The sequence below is a fragment of the Giraffa tippelskirchi genome, chromosome 14 (genome assembly GCF_054371585.1).
Source record: "Giraffa tippelskirchi isolate mGirTip1 chromosome 14, T2T-mGirTip1v1.2.pri, whole genome shotgun sequence".
NCBI lineage: Eukaryota > Metazoa > Chordata > Mammalia > Artiodactyla > Giraffidae > Giraffa > Giraffa tippelskirchi.
The window spans coordinates 40,740,818-40,757,011 of NC_137288.1; positions in this window are offsets into that span (position 1 = coordinate 40,740,818).

Sequence of the window (16,194 nt, forward strand, 5' to 3'; positions counted from 1 at the left end):
GAAACAGTGTATTATCTACCAGTATTCTGATCTTTAGTTGATATCAAAATTGAGAATATTTTGACACCCTACATGTCAAATCTCTGGCTATCATTTCAAGATTTCTGTAAGAACCTAGATTACTTTGAGAACCATATTGCACAATTAGTCGGTCATCTAGCCAAATTGAGGAGGAGGTCCTAAAATAGTACTTTAACTTGAGATGCATTAGCCTACTATGAGGAGAGATAGGATTTAATATTCAAATTGGATTGAAGCAGATAATCCCCCAAATACTAAAAAACATGTACGTGTGCTTTAACCAAGACATTGTCTTTCCTGCCTTAATTTTTAGTTTCAGGGGACTCTTTCTAGTATTCACAATTATAAAATATCTTCTGTACATTACAGAATTAGACAACACATTAGGAAGAAAGCAAATTGCTTTTATCCAGGTGGAGCAGCGGTAAAGAACACGTCTGCCAATGCAGGAGACTCAAGAGATGTGGAGTTGATCCCTGGGTCAGGAAGATTCCCCCAGAGTAGGAAATGGCAACCCACTCCAGTATTCTTGCCTGGAAAATTCCATGGACAGAGGAACATGGTGGGCTACAGCCCGTGGGGTCACAAAAAGCCAGACACAACTGAGCACTCACTCAGCACTCAGCCTAGTACCTGCCACTGTGAACATCAATGTTGATGAATTTACTTTACTTTTTTCTTTAATATCTCAATATTTACAAATCTATAATATGATTTAATCATTATTTTCACTTAATATTAACTTTCAATGCCTATGCTTCAAACACCCGATTTAGCATATGAATAAAAATTAACATTTGCCTATATTGAAATATATTTAACCATTGCAGTTACTGAAACTTAACATTATTTTTATTAATATATGTTGAAAGTGAAGTTGCTCAGTCATGTCCGACTCTCTGTGACCCCATGGACTGTAGCCTACCACGCTCCTCCATCCATGGGATTTTCCAGGGAGGAATACTGAAGTGGGTTGCCATTTCCTTCTCCAGAGGATCTTACTGACCCAAGGATCGAACCCAGGTCTCCTGCATTGTAGGCAGACGCTTTACCGTCTGAGCCACTAGGGAAGCCTTTCAAAATACTGATGATTTTCCTAGAAAATGTGAAAGGACTGAATCGAAGTGAATATGCAACCCATTGGTCAATTTTATGTTGGAGAATAGTCCAGCAAGCAGAATTTGCACAGGATCCAACATCATGATTCTTGGACCACTTCTATATTGCAATTTAGAAGTTCATAAAGAACTTGATTTCTGACATGAACCATACCACTGAGTTACATTGCAGATACTGCAGATTATTCCAAATTACTGAGTTTTGATCAGTAATCTCATTGAGCAACTGATTACACCCCCACCCACACACCCTCCCATAGCCTGCAAGTGCCACAGAGAGAGGGTGGCTTCTTATTCTGGTGACTCTTCTTTCTTATGACTCAGCCCTTTTTTGTGTTTCTCTCTGTGATTCTTCAGCAATATGTGAACCGTGAACTTCCAGATGTTCAAGCTGGTTTTAGAAAAGGCAGAGAAGCCAGAGATCAAATTGCCAACATCTGCTGGATCATCAAAAAAGCAAGAGAGTTCCAGAAAAACATCTATTTCTGCTTTTTTGACTATGCCAAAGCCTTTGACTGTGTGGATCAATAAACTGGAAAATTCTGAAAGAGATGGGAATACCAGACCACCTGACTTGCCTCTTGAGAAACCTGTACGCAGGTCAGAAAGCAACAGTTAGAACCGGACATGGAACAACAGACTGGTTCCAAATAGGAAAAGGAGTACGTCAAGGCTGCATATTGTCATCCTGCTTATTTAACTTATATGCAGAGTACATCATGAGAAATGCTGGGCTGGAAGAAGCACAAGCTGGAATCAAGATTGCCAGGAGAAATATCAATAACCTCAGATATGCAGATGACACCACCCTTATGGCAGAAAGTGAAGAAGAACCAAAGAGCCTCTTGGTGAAAGTGAAAGAGGAAGTGAAAAAGTTGGCTTAAAGCTCAACATTCAGAAAACTAAGATCATGGCATTTGGTCCCATCGCTTCATGGGGAATAGATGGGGAAACAGCAGAAACAGTGGCTGACTAATTTTTTGGGCTCCAAAATCACTGTAGATGGTGATTGCAGCCATGAAATTGGAAGGAAAGTTATGACCAACTTAGACAGCACATTAAAAAGCAGAGACATTACTTTGTCAACAAAGATCCGTCTAGTTAAGGCTATGGTTTTTCCAGTAGTCATGTATGGATGTGAGAGTTGGACTGTAAAGAAAGCTGAGTGCCAAAGAATTGATGCTTTTGAACTGTGGTGTTGGAGAAGACTCTTGAGAGTCCTTTGGACTGCAAGGAGATCCACCCAGTCCATCCTAAAGGAGATCAGTCCTGGGTGTTCATTGAAAGGACTGATGTTGAAGCTGAAACTCCAATACTTTGGCCAGCTGATGCGAAGAGCTGACTCATTTGAAAAGACCCTGATGCTGGGAAAGATTGAGGGCAGGAGGAGAAGGGGGACGACAGAGGATGAGATGGTTGGATGGCATCACTGACTCAGTGGACATGAGTCTGAGTAAACTCCAGGAGTTGGTGATGGACAGGGAGGCCTGGCGTGCTGTGGTTCATGGGGTCACAAAAAGTCTGATACGACTGAGTGACTGAACTGAACTGAACTGTGATTCTAATTCTTTTTCTCCTATCTCTCTGTGGCTATATATTTTGTGTTTACTATTGTATCTATTTCACTATTATTCTTTATTTTCTGATCACCCTATTTGAGAGGAAATTGACTGGATCATCCAATATGTTATGTGTACTTACTTGGCAGCTATCTTGAGATCATCTCAAAGGCTATTGGGTAGGTAACAATTTAGCTGATAGATAACTAGTTTTGCCTCAGTACTGGTTCTCTTTAAGTTAGGGCAGTGTGGCAGAGTCACAGAATGACAAACTAACTGAAAAGAACTTTCAGCATGACCAACACTTAGAGTTTGACAAAATGTTCTTTAGAATAGACATTTTTGATATATTATTCTCTGAAATGTGCTGGTTGTGTCTATTACACCTCTCACTATGTACCATCCCTTTTTATTTTTCTCAGAACCATGTCTAAATCACTTACTGCAGTTTGACAATAAATTTTTGATATTGAAGAATTATATATTATTGATCACATAGAACTTCTAAAATTCTATTCTGAGATTATTTCTGACTGTTTTCTTAACTTCACACAGCTTTTGCAGTTGAAATACATTCTTCCTGAGATCCTGGAATTATTGATTCCCTCCTATCAAACTCTTCAACTCAGTAGGTCTTTAAATTCAGCTCCAGTTTTTCTTTGTTCATTGACATATGAGAATAATAGTTTCTTCTCTAGTGTGAAGTCTTCACCACCAACCTTTGTCTTCAGTCATAACTTCCTTTTCTCCAATATTTTCCTTTTGTTTTATTTCATCAGTTTTTATTTTTTACTATGCACAACTGGGTTCAATTGTCCTCTGCAGTTAATGTCTTTCTATTTTTGCTGCATTTTTTTTTTTCCTGAAGCCTCGTGTAACGATTGATGTGGCAAAAAAGAGCTTCAGTTCCTATGTGGTCAATTGTGCAGTAATTTCTCTTTTCTTTCTAATGCGTAGTCTGAAAGCCAGTTGGCACTCATGTTACAGGTTTTTAAATATCTCACTAGGATCACTGTTTTAAATATTAGCTGTTTTTGCATTGCTTTCCCACCCAAACGATAGACAACATGAATCATTATTTTGAACATGCCTTTGGTTACTCCCTGATGTGTTGTAGTTGATTTTCATGACAGGAGACTGATGCTGGTGGCGTTGTTCCTATCTTTTCATCTCCAATATTTTGAACAATAAAGGAGGAACAATATTCTAATGAACAATCTGGACTATGACAAAGAGTTGAGTGATATATTATCATCATTGTTGTTGTGAGCATTAATAATTGTGTCACAAAATCAACATTGTTAATAATAATCTTCTTCAATAGCCTTATTCAAAGGTATTCCAAAATCCTTATAAACTCCAACTGAGTCAGCTTCATAGCATCTTTTAAAGTAAGGATAAGAAAACTTTAATTAGGTAAAATTACTACATCAATGAATCTTACTCTTTCATATACTATTCTATGACCATACAGACTTACAATCCTAGTTATTTTTTTCTCTAAGTCATACTTCACTGACTCTGAGACCTCCGATTCCTAGACCCATGTCTAGGAATGGTGTTTCTCTAAGTCCTGGCCTGAAGTCCTTTGTATTGTTGACCTGAGACATACAGTGAATATTTAAACCACTTGCTTAGGCACTTCAATCTTTTCAGTCTTGTTCAAAGAATGGACTTACAAATCTATATGCTTATTGAATGACCCTCATCATCTCTGTGCTTAGTTGCTCAATCATGTCTAACTCTTTGAAATCCTTTGGGCTGTAGCCAGCCAGGCTCCTCTGTCCATGGCATTTTTCAGGCAAGAATACTGGAATGGCTTGCCATTTTCCACATCCAGATGATCTCCCCAAACTAGGGATTGAAGCCATGTCTCCTGTGTCAGATTCTTTACCCACTGAGCTATCAGGAAAGCCCCCAGTCATTTCTAGTCTTTACCAATAAATCCAGGCTTAGAGTTAATGTTTGAGTTTGGGGTGTGTTCTAGTTATTTGACACTGGATAACAAGTTACATAAGACAATCGTTTGTTACATCCATGGACTCTGAATTGTCAGATATTTAAACAAGGCATAGCTGGGATGTTGTGTCTCTTCCACAGTGTCTGGGTCCTCATCTGGTTCATCTGGAAGGTTCCAGGATTGGTGGCGATTATCATCTGAAGGTTCATCACTCACATGTTCAGTGGTAGAGGAAAGAAATAAAAATAAATTTAGCAATTACTATGTGCTAGGAGTTTTACTAAACTTCTCATATTAATATCTTGTTTACTCCTTACAACAAAAGATTGATAGAGTCAATGTTAACCTTAATTTAGAAATGACAAGTCTCAAAAAGTTGCCTACTATTTCCAAGGGCACTTCTATGTGTTACAAGATAAACTGAGGTGTATTTTAAAATTTATTAAGAGTTTATTTTAAGGAAAATTTGATTTAAATTGGGCAGCATCCAATGTAGCAGATAGAAAGGACCTCTGAGTAGCCGTACTCGAAAATGAAAGACTTTCTTCACCAGAAGGGAAAAGGAACAAGGAAGTTATATGAGGCAAATATGGGTGTATTGCCAGGCTACTTTCCTTTAGGGAATGGCATCACCGACTCAATGGACATAAATTTGAACAAGCTTCAGGAGTTGGTGATGGACAGGGAGGCCTGGTGTGCTACAGTCCATGGGGTCGCAAAGAGTCCGACATGACTGAGCAACTGAACTGAACTGGGGTCTATCAGGCAGATGAGGTAACTAGTGCTGATCAGGCAATTCCTAATTGACTAGTTTAGAATTTCATTTCTAGAAGGGCCAGAACTATAAGTCTCAGTTGAGGAAGTGGTTCTTAGCTTAAGTGACTCCATGTTGGGTCTATTGTCCTGTTTTTTTTTTTTTTAACATATGAGATAAAAGATGCAAACTCTTCTTTGTCTCCCTGTTCAACTGATCTTCCATTCACCAATGGCACCTCACTTCGTGAATTATACCTTCTTCTAAATCTTGAGTTTCATACAGTATGGGATTTTTCCCTCATTTTCTCTCACTCATACCCTCAGTCCATTATCTCCAATACTCCTCCTTTAAGACCACATAAAAACCTCCATCACAGTACTTACAACATTATTTTTTTCAATTGCTCTTGTACAGGTTTATTCCACTTGTCTCCGAATACATCAAGGCCAGAGATTATATCTTGTTCATCTCTCTTAAAGCCTGGAAAGTACTTGTTGCTCAATCTCGTTTGTTGAATGATTTTTTAAAATTTTTACTGAATGAATTTATAAAGAATAAGACTGAATAGAATATTTCTGGTTCCTTTTAACATGAACCTTCTACAGAATCTTGTCCTTTCTACTTTTAAACATTTTCCAGTGACTGTTACTGTCTATTCCCGTGTACATTCTGCGTTAAGCTTTAGCATTAATATAATAGTGATGCAAAAATACTTTTCAGGAGCCCTAGAAAGATATACATAATGTCTTTCAGATTTAAAGTACTAGTAAAACCTGATTATCAGTGCTTCTAATAGTGTCAATACGGAAGCAGAAATCTTTGAACTTGAGTTTGTTTAAAATACTGCTGGCAATCTGCAAGTGTTATGATTGTAATGGACATGCCTGTTGGAAGAAAATATTTGTATTTATTTTAACTCACATTTCATAGACATTTAATTGTAACCTGGAGGTTATTTCCTCATTTTGTGTGTATAAGGATAGTTCCTTCCCACTCATTGTGTAAATAAACCATATTATCCAACTGTGAGAAAGCAATTCTATTGTTAATGCAATATAAGTTTTGGTTTAAAGGTAGTATATAATATTGTATATTTTACTAATCAACCTATATTTGTAATTATTAATTACAGTAAATCATGCTATTCAAGGAACAACAACAACAAAAAAAACTCTTTCTGGTTTGAGCTCTAAAATAAAACAAATTTCTAAGTCATTTAAAGTTGTCAGAAGCCTAACAGTATGACAATACTGAACTGAAAGTTCAGATGAAAACAATTTTACTTAAAAGAAATTTCTCAAATTATTGGAGAGACATAGAACATGCCACAGCAATTTTAACCTACTAAATTTAGTTTTTACAACACGGCCTAATGGCCATTGTACAATCTTGAATCCTCTTAAATATTCAGCCTTGCCAAATGCGTGGCATGACAAACTCAGAAGATTATAGTCAGACATTATTTCACAATCATGCCATGTTTTTATGTCACAGGCAAAAGCAAGATCAACGCCTCAAACAATCTGAGGTAGGCATATGTTTCCACACATTGGAACACAGGAACCACTGATAGGCAGTGCTGGGCACTGTTATGTCCTGATCTCCACTGACCCATGTCTGAGTTGGCTAAATGCATAGATCTCTGAAGGTTGCAGTAGCTTAATTCTTTGCCAACATATTATAAAATAATAATTAATAACCAGGTGGTGAAAACAACTCTCCAGGACTGATTTTGAGACTGGATTCTGAAAGCCATACCCATAGAAAGGAAAAGAATAAGAAGCAGGTCAACTCCTACCTGGAACTGAAGTTACAACCAGAGTTCAAGGTAGAATGTGGGGTTCTCCAGGCACCAAGGAGTCTTGTTGTTTAGTTGCTAAGTTGTGTCCAACTCTTTGTGACCCTGTGGACTGTAGCCCTCCAGCTCCTCTGTCGGTGGGATTTCCCAGGCAAGAATACTGAAGTGGGCTGTCATTTTCTTCTCCAGGATATCTTCCTGGTCCAGGAATTGAACCTGGGTCACCTGCACTGCAGGAAGTTCTTTACCATCTGAGCCTCCAGGGAAACCAAGGAGTCTGATTAAGTTGAAAACCTATGCAACTCATTGGTCCCTGGATCAAAAGGAAATTGCCAAAGTTCATGGCAGCTATAAAGCACTGCTGCACAAATTCTTTCTCACAGATTTTCACCTTGACAGTATGTCCGTAGACGTACGGGCATATTCTGGCCTATTTCAGTGCACTTAGTCCAATCATGGTTTGAATGAGAGTTATAAGGGGGTGTGGGAAAAGGAAGGAAAATCTTTTTATGAGGGGCAGTGTTTTACTCTCTTTTTGAGTTTTGGTTTTCTTTATTGTCAAGAGAGTATGAAAGGACCAATAAAGAACTCAACACAACTGACTGGCCATTTATTGGGTAATACTATGCACATCATGCAAGAAAATCATCTTTGATGATTTGAGTGATTTAGAATTGTATATTGTGCACAAAATAACCAAGTGATAAAATAACCAATTGCTACTAAAAGAAATTAGCAATGCTCTAAATCTATCTAATATAAAAACAGAATACTTAATATCTGTGGTTGAGCTATATTTTACCTAAGCTAAATCCTTATCTTAGAAAAGCTTTGTCTCTCATTTGCAATTAGTAGAAATTGGAATACCTACAAATATATACAGGAATGATTTTATGTGTTTTCCTCACATTCCATGACATCTCTTTCCTTGTTGTTGTTGTTTAGTTGCTAAGTTGTGTCTGACTGTAGCCTTTAAGGAAAACAGTTTGAGGGTTCCTAGATATGTAAAAGCCTTTCTCATCTATCCATGGGATTTTTCCAGGCAAGAATACTGGACTAGGTTGCCATTTCCTTCTCTGGGTTATCTTCCTGACCCAGGGGTAGAACTTGCATCTCCTGCTTTAGTAGGCAGGTTCTTTACTGCTGAGACAGCAGGGAAGCCCTTACAGTTTCCTAACACCTGGTGATGATCCTCTATTATCCAAAAGACCCATTTCATCTGATAACTCAGGAGGTCTCACTCTGTGTATACGGCTAGCTTCATCATCAGATAGTTTTGCATTACTCCATCTTCTGGCTTCATTCTGAGAGCCGTGAAACACTGGATAATTACCTGGGTGCCAGCTTCACATATGACCTTTTTTTTCAAATATCTGTGTACGTATGAGTGCTTGTGAAAATCCATTTTACCATTGGTAACCACAAAAGTACCTGGCAGGCTACAGTTCATTATCACAGAAGGGCTGAACAAAGGGGCAGCCTCTGGTTTGATGGTTGATATTTATTCCTCTTCTTCAAGAATGTCTTATCTCACAATGGCAATAACTTATTTCAAAATTTTTTGTAATACAGGTGTTTTTGTAACTGCATTTGATTTCTTCGATTTTTGTTAAAGTCTAGGCATGTGCTTTTATGCATTTAAAGGAATTATTGTAGAACAGGTTCATTGACTTCATCATACACACAAAGAAGTTTATGACTGGAAAACAAACAAACAAACAAAAAAATAGAGATTCTTTGGGATGGAAAAATAAAGCTCTCATAAGAGCTTCCCAGGTGGTTCAGGGGGTAAAGAAACTTCCTGTAAGGCAGGAAACATAAGAGAGGTGGGTTCGATCCCTGGGTCGAGAAGATCCCCTGGAGGAGGGCATAGCAACCCACTCCAGTATTCTTGCCTGGAGAATCCCATGGGCAGAGGAGCCTGGCAGGCTACAGTCCATAGGATGGCAAAGAGTCGGACACAAACAAAGCGACTATGTACACAGTACATAATGTGTTTTAGAATGTTTTCTAATTTGGTAACTATGTTCTAGGCTCTTTCCCAAGCGAAAGATGTTACATTCATATAGTGGATTACTGATTTTAGGTGCTTGATTCTTCTTGTATTACTGATACACATAGTGATGAAATGGAAAGGACATTGGAATTGGAGTCAGAAAACATGAATTTTCTAGTTTTCAACCTGCCTCTAAAAATAATCAATTAAGTTCAATTTGTAAAATCTTTACTGTGTGATAGGCATTGTACTAGGCAATTTGCCTATATGACAAGAGAGCATTTCAAAGTACAGTTTGTAATAATGCTGCATCTGCTATTGAAGTACTTCAATCATGTTTTGGGAATATCCTTCTTCTCCGGCCCCTGCTCAGAACCAGATGTCTAAACATGACTTCCGTTTATTTTATGAAAAGGGTGTTGTTTGGACATCAGTTAGGGTTTGCAAATACCTAGGGTTTAATCATATAACAAGAAGTCATTTTTCATTATTGAAATAGAGTTCACATAAAATATCAGTTTTAGGTGTACAACAGAGTGGTTTGACACTTTCATACACTATGAAGTGATCTCCCAATAAGCCCAGTAACTATCTGTCAAAATACAAAGTTATTACAACATTCTTGAATATATTCCCCATGACACTACATGACTTAATTATTGTACGACAGGAATTTTTTACCTGTTAATCCCCTTTACTTATTTCATTCATTCCCTCACTCCCTCCTGACTGGCAACCACCAGTTTATTTTCTGTATCCATGAGTCCGTTTGTATTTTATTTTGTTTATTTGTTTTGTTTTTCAGATTACACATAAACGTGAAGTTGTATAATATTTTGTTTCTCTCTGTCTGACATTTTGCTTAGCATAGTACCTACAAGATCCATCCAAGTTACTGCAAATGCTAAGATTTCATTCTTTTTTATGGGTGAGTAATATGTCATTGCATATATATGTATATACACATATATATATACACATGCCACATATCACATATCAGGGCTTCCCTGATAGCTCAGTTGGTAAAGAATCCGCCTGCAATGCAGAATACCCCAGTTCCATTCCTGGGTCAGGAAGATCCACTGGAGAGGGGATAGGCTACCCACTCCAGTATTCTTGGGCTTCCCTTGTGGCTCAGCTGGTAAAGAATCCGCCTGCAATGCGGGAGACCTGGGTTCAATCCCTGGGTTGGGAAGATCCCCTGGAGAAGGGAAAGGCTACCCACTCCAGTATTCTGGCCTGAAGAATTCAGGACTGTATAGTCTATGGGGTCTCAAAGAGGCGGATACAAGTGAGTAACTTTCACTTTCACTTTCACACATGCCACAACTTCTTTTTCCATTCATCTATTGATGGACACATGGATGCTTCTATATCTTGCTGAATGTGAACAACGCTGCAATGAGCATTAGAGATCATATATTTTTTTGAATTAGTGTTTTTGTTTTCTTCAGACAGATACTCAGAAGTACAAATGCTAGATCATATGATAGATATATTTTAATATTTCAAGGAACCCTCATACTGTTTTCCTTAGTGGAGGAAATAATTTACATTCACATCAACTGTGTACAAGTGTTCCTTTTTCTCTGTATCTTGACAGTACTTGGTATTTGTCGTCTTTTTAATAATAATCATTTGGACAGATGTGAAGTGATATTTAACTGTTTTTTTTTTAATTGGGGTACAGCTGCTTTACAATGTTGTATTGGTTTCTGCCATCAACCAAGTGAATCAGCTATATGTGTACATATATCCTCTCCCCTTCCTCATCTGACCCATCCCCATCCCATCCATCTTGATTTGCATGTTTCCTGATAATTAGTGATATTGAGCATCCTTTCATGTGTCTGCTGGCCACCTGCATGCCTCCTTTGGAAAAGTGTCTATACAGATTTTCTGCCCATTTTTCACTTGGATTTTTCATTTTTTTTATATTGAGCTGCATGAGTTCTTTGTATATTTTGTATATTAACTCCTTATAGGATATATTATTTGCAAATATCTTTCTCCATTTTGCATGTTGCCTTTTTGTTTGGTTGATGTTTTAAAATTTTATTTACTTATTTTTAATTGGAGGATAATTGCTTGACAATGTTGTGCTGGTTTCCGCCATACATCAACATGAATATACATGTCCTCTCCCTCCACCTCCCACCCCATCCCAATCTTCTAGGCTGTCACAGAGACCATGTTGAGCTCCCTGCATCATACAGCAAATTCCCACTGGCTATCTATTTTGCATATGGTAATTGCATGTTTCAATGCTTCTCTCACTTCATCCCACCCTCTCCCTCTCCTGCTTGTGTCTACAAGTCTGTTCTCTATTGATGTAGTTTCATTTGTTTAGTTTTGCTTTTATTTCTCTTGCTTGAGCAGACAGATCCAAAAAAATCTGCTATGACTAATGTCAAAGAGTTTACTGTCTACATTTCCTTCTAGGAGTTTTATGCGTTCAATTTTATGTTTAAGTTTTTAATCCAATTTGAGTTTATTTTTATAAATGATATGTGAAAGTAGACTGTCTGGCAGGATGACCAATTTTCTGAGCCTGGGACGTTTTTTCAGATCTCCATCAAGCCTACTCCATTGGATGACTCCACATTAATTGTGCAGGGTATGTATATTCAGAGGGATGGTTCTATGAAGAGAAGTAAAAACTTCAACGTATGATCAATGTGTGATTAGATTAAATCTGCTTGAGGACCTTTCTGCCTCTCTGATTTGGTAATGGAATGTACCACTCTGTTATATACATGTTCTCTTTTTTAATTCCTCAGAATAGAGCAATGCTATTTGGAGGATCATTAGATAAATAATGAAAGTAAGGAGGCCTGATGAGTTATAAAATAATAACCTTGCACAAATCAAACAGTTAGGCAATTGGAGTGAAGATTTGTAACCATTAAATTACCCAAGCTCCTACACATATGCTACTTTGCTCATGTGGAGTTCAGCTGACTCTTACACACATGTTATGGTTGAAATAAAGGATTTTGAAAACTTCTCTAAGTTTTAAAAAAATGTTCTACTTACCCAGTATCTTTGAGCTGAGGGGCACTGCCCTACATGGACAAGGGACTGTGAAGGTGAAGGTGAAAGTCGCTTAGTCGTGTCCAACTCTTTGAGACTCCTTGTACTATACAGTCCATGGAATTCTCCAGACCAGAATACTGGAGTGGGTAGCCTTTCCCTTCTCCAGGGGATCTTCCCAACCCAGGGATCAAACCCAGGTCTCCCATGTTGCAAGCAGATTCTTTACCAGTTGAGCCACAAGGGAAGCCCAAGAATACTGGAGTTGGTAGCCTATCCCTTTTCCAGGAGATCTTCCCGACCCAGGAATGGAACCAGGGTCTCCTGCATGCCAGGTGGATTCTTTACCAACTACCAGGAAGGGACTGTGAATACTGATAATAAGTTACAATAATGTTTCTATGAGTATGCTCAGTTTTGTCCAACTTTGTGACCCCATGGACTGTAACCCACCAGGGTCTTCTGTCCATGGGATTCTCCAAGCAAGAATACTGGAGTGGGTTGCCATGCTTTTCTCCAGGGGATCTTCCCGACACAAGGATGGAACCCATGTCTCTTGCACCTCCTCCTTGGCAGGTGGATTCTTTACCACTAGAACCACCTGGGAAGCCCAACGATGAGGCTTGGCTAACCTCTAGGTAGAACCATTCACCAGTGCTCTTCTATTTACATGCAAGGAGGAAGACTATGAGACAAGCTTCCAAAATGATTGAGAAAGCACTCCAAACCAATAATGAATCTGTCATAAAACAAAGTTGTAAAATGTACCTGAATCTCTCTTTCTTCATGTAGCATTCATGGTCAAATATAACATTTTCTTTTTCAGTTCATGTATTGAAGTTCAAGGCCTCTTGTTTGGGACTGACTTGAAAACTGTTATTTCCTCAGCTGACAGCCATTCATACATGTAAAAAGGTTTAGTTTTATAGTTGATCCCTTTTCTTCATTTTTCATATACCTTTGCTAAACTTATAAGTACAGTTCAGTCACTCAGTCGTGTCCGACTCTTTGTGACCCCATGAATCGCAGCACAGGCCTCCCTGTCCGTCACCAACTCCCAGAGTTTACCCAAACCCATGTCCATCGAGTCGGTGATGCCTTCCAAACATTTCATCCTCTGTCGTCCCCTTCTCCTCCTGCCCCCAATCCTTCCCAGCATCAGGGTCTTTTCCAATGAGTCAACTCTTTGCATGAGATGGCCAAAGTATTGGAGTTTCAGCTTCAACATCAGTCCTTCCAATGAACACCCAGGACTGATTTCCTTTAGGATGGACTGTTTGGATCTCCTTGCAGTCCAAGGGACTCTCAAGAGTCTTCTCCAACACCACAGTTCAAAAGCACCAATTCTTCAGTGCTCAGCTTTCTTCACAGTCCAACTCTCACATCCATACATGATCACTGGAAAAACCATAGCCTTGACTAGACGGACCTTTGTTGGCATAGTAATGTCTCTGCTTTCTAATATGCTGCCTAGGTTGGTCATAACTTTCCTTCCAAGGAGTAAGTGCCTTTTAATTTCATGGCTGCAATCACCATCTACAGTGATTTTGGAGCCCCCAAAAATAAAGTCTGACACTGTTTACACTGTTTCCCCATCTATTCCCCATGAAGTGATGGGACCAGATGCCATGATCTCAGTTTTCTGAATGTTGAGCTTTAAGCCAACTCTTTCACTCTCCTCTTTCACTTTCATCAAGAGGCTTCTTAGTTCTTCAATTTCTGCCATAAGGATGGTGTCATCTGCATATCTGAGGTTATTGATATTTCACCTGGCAATCTTGATTCCAGCTTGTGCTTCTTCCAGCCCAGTGTTTCTCGTGATGTACTCTGCATATAAGTTAAATAAGCAGAGTGACAATACACAGCCTTGAGGTACTCCTTTTCCCATTTGGAACCAGTCTGTTGTCCCATGTCCAGTTCCAACTGTTGTTTCCTGATCTGCATACAGATTTCTCAAGAGGCAGGTCATATAATCTGGTATTCCCATCTCTTTCAGAATTGTCCACAGTTTATTGTGATCCACACAGTCAAAGGTTTTGGCATAGTCAATAAAGCAGAAATAGATGTTTTTCTGGTACTCTCTTGCTTTTTCAATGATCCAGAGGATGTTGGCAATTTGATCTCTGGTTCCTCTGCCTTTTATAAAACCAGCTTGAACATCTGGAAGTTCATGGTTCACGTACTGCTAAAGCCTGGCTTTGAGAATTTTAAGCATTACTTTACTAGCATGTGAGATGAGTGTAATTGTGTGGTAGTTTGATCATTCTTTGGCATTGCCTTTCTTTGTGATCGGGATGAAAACTGACCTTTTCCAGTCCTGTGGCCACTGCTGAGTTTTCCAAATTTTCTGGCATATTGAGTGCAGCACTTTCACAGCATCATCTTTCATGATTTGAAACAACTCAACTGGCATTCCATCACCTCCACCAGCTTTGTTCATAGTGATGCTTCCTAAGGCCTGCTTGACTTCACATTCTAGGATGTCCGGCTCTCGGTGAGTGATCATACCATCATGATTATCTGGGTCATGAAGATCTTTTTTGTACAGTTCTTCTGTGTAGTCTTGCCACCTCTTCTTAATATCTTCTGTTTTTGTTAGGTCTATACCATTTCTGTCCTTTATCGAGACCATCTTTGCATGAAATGTCCCCTTGGTATCTTTGATTTTCTTGAAGAGATCTCTAATCTTTCCCATTCTGTTGTTATCCTCTATTTCTTTGCATTGATCGCTGAAGAAGGCTTTCTTATCTCTGCTTGTTATTCTTTGGAACTCTGCATTCAAATGGGTATATCTTTCCTTTTCTCCTTTGCTTTTCGCTTCTCTTCACAGCTATTTGTAAGGCCTCCTCAGACAGCCATTTTGCTTTTTTGCATTTCTTTTCCATGGGGATGGTCTTGATCCCTGTCTCCTGTACAATGTCACGAACCTCCGTCCATAGTTCATCAGGCACTCTGTCTATCAGGTCTAGTCCCTCAAATCTATTTCTCACTTCCACTGTATAATCATAAGGAATTTCATTTAGGTCATACCTGAATGGTTTAGTGGTTTTCCCTCCTTTCTTCAATTTAAGTCTGAATTTGGCAATAAGGAGTTCATGATCTGATCCACAGTCAGCTCCCGGTCTTGTTTTTGCTGACTGTATAGAGCTTCTCCATCTTCGGCTGCAAGGAATGTAATCAATCTGATTTCAGTGTTGACCCTCTGGTGATGTCCATATGTAGAGTCTTCTCTTGTGTTGTTGGAAGAGGGTGTTTGCTATGACCAGTGCATTCTCTTGGCAAAACTCTATTAGCTTTTGTCTTGTTTCACTCTGTACTCCAAGGCCAAATTTGCCTGTTACTCCAGGTGTTTCTTGACTTCCTACTTGCATTCCAGTCCCCTATAATGAAAAGGACATCTTTTTTGGGTGTTAGTTCTGAAAGGTCTTGTAGGTCTTCACAGAACCGTTTAACTTCAGCTTCTTCAGCATTACTGGTTGGGGCATAGACTTGGATTACCGTGATATTAAATGGTTTGCCTTGGAAACAAGCAGAGATCATTCTGTCGTTTTTGAAGATTGCATCCAAGTACTGCATTTCGCACTCTTTTGTAGACCATGCTGGCTACTCCATTTCTTGGAAGGGATTCCTGCCCACAGTAGTAGATAGAATGGTTATCTGAGTTAAATTCACCCATTCCAGTCCATTTTAGTTTGCTGATTCCTAGAATGTCGACCCATGCCCAAGGTCATGGGTGGCGGCTGAGAGTGCCAGGCTGGGATGGCAGAGGAGCAGCGGAGAGGAGCTATCCCACGTCCGAGGTCAGGGGCAGAGGCCAAGCGGAACAACCCCACCTCCAAGAAGCGGCAGCTGCGCAGGCGCAGGAGGGCCGAGAGGAGCTACTCCACGTTCAAGGTCAGGAGGGGCAACCGTGAGGAGATACCCCTCGTCTAAGGTAAGGAGCAGCGGCTGC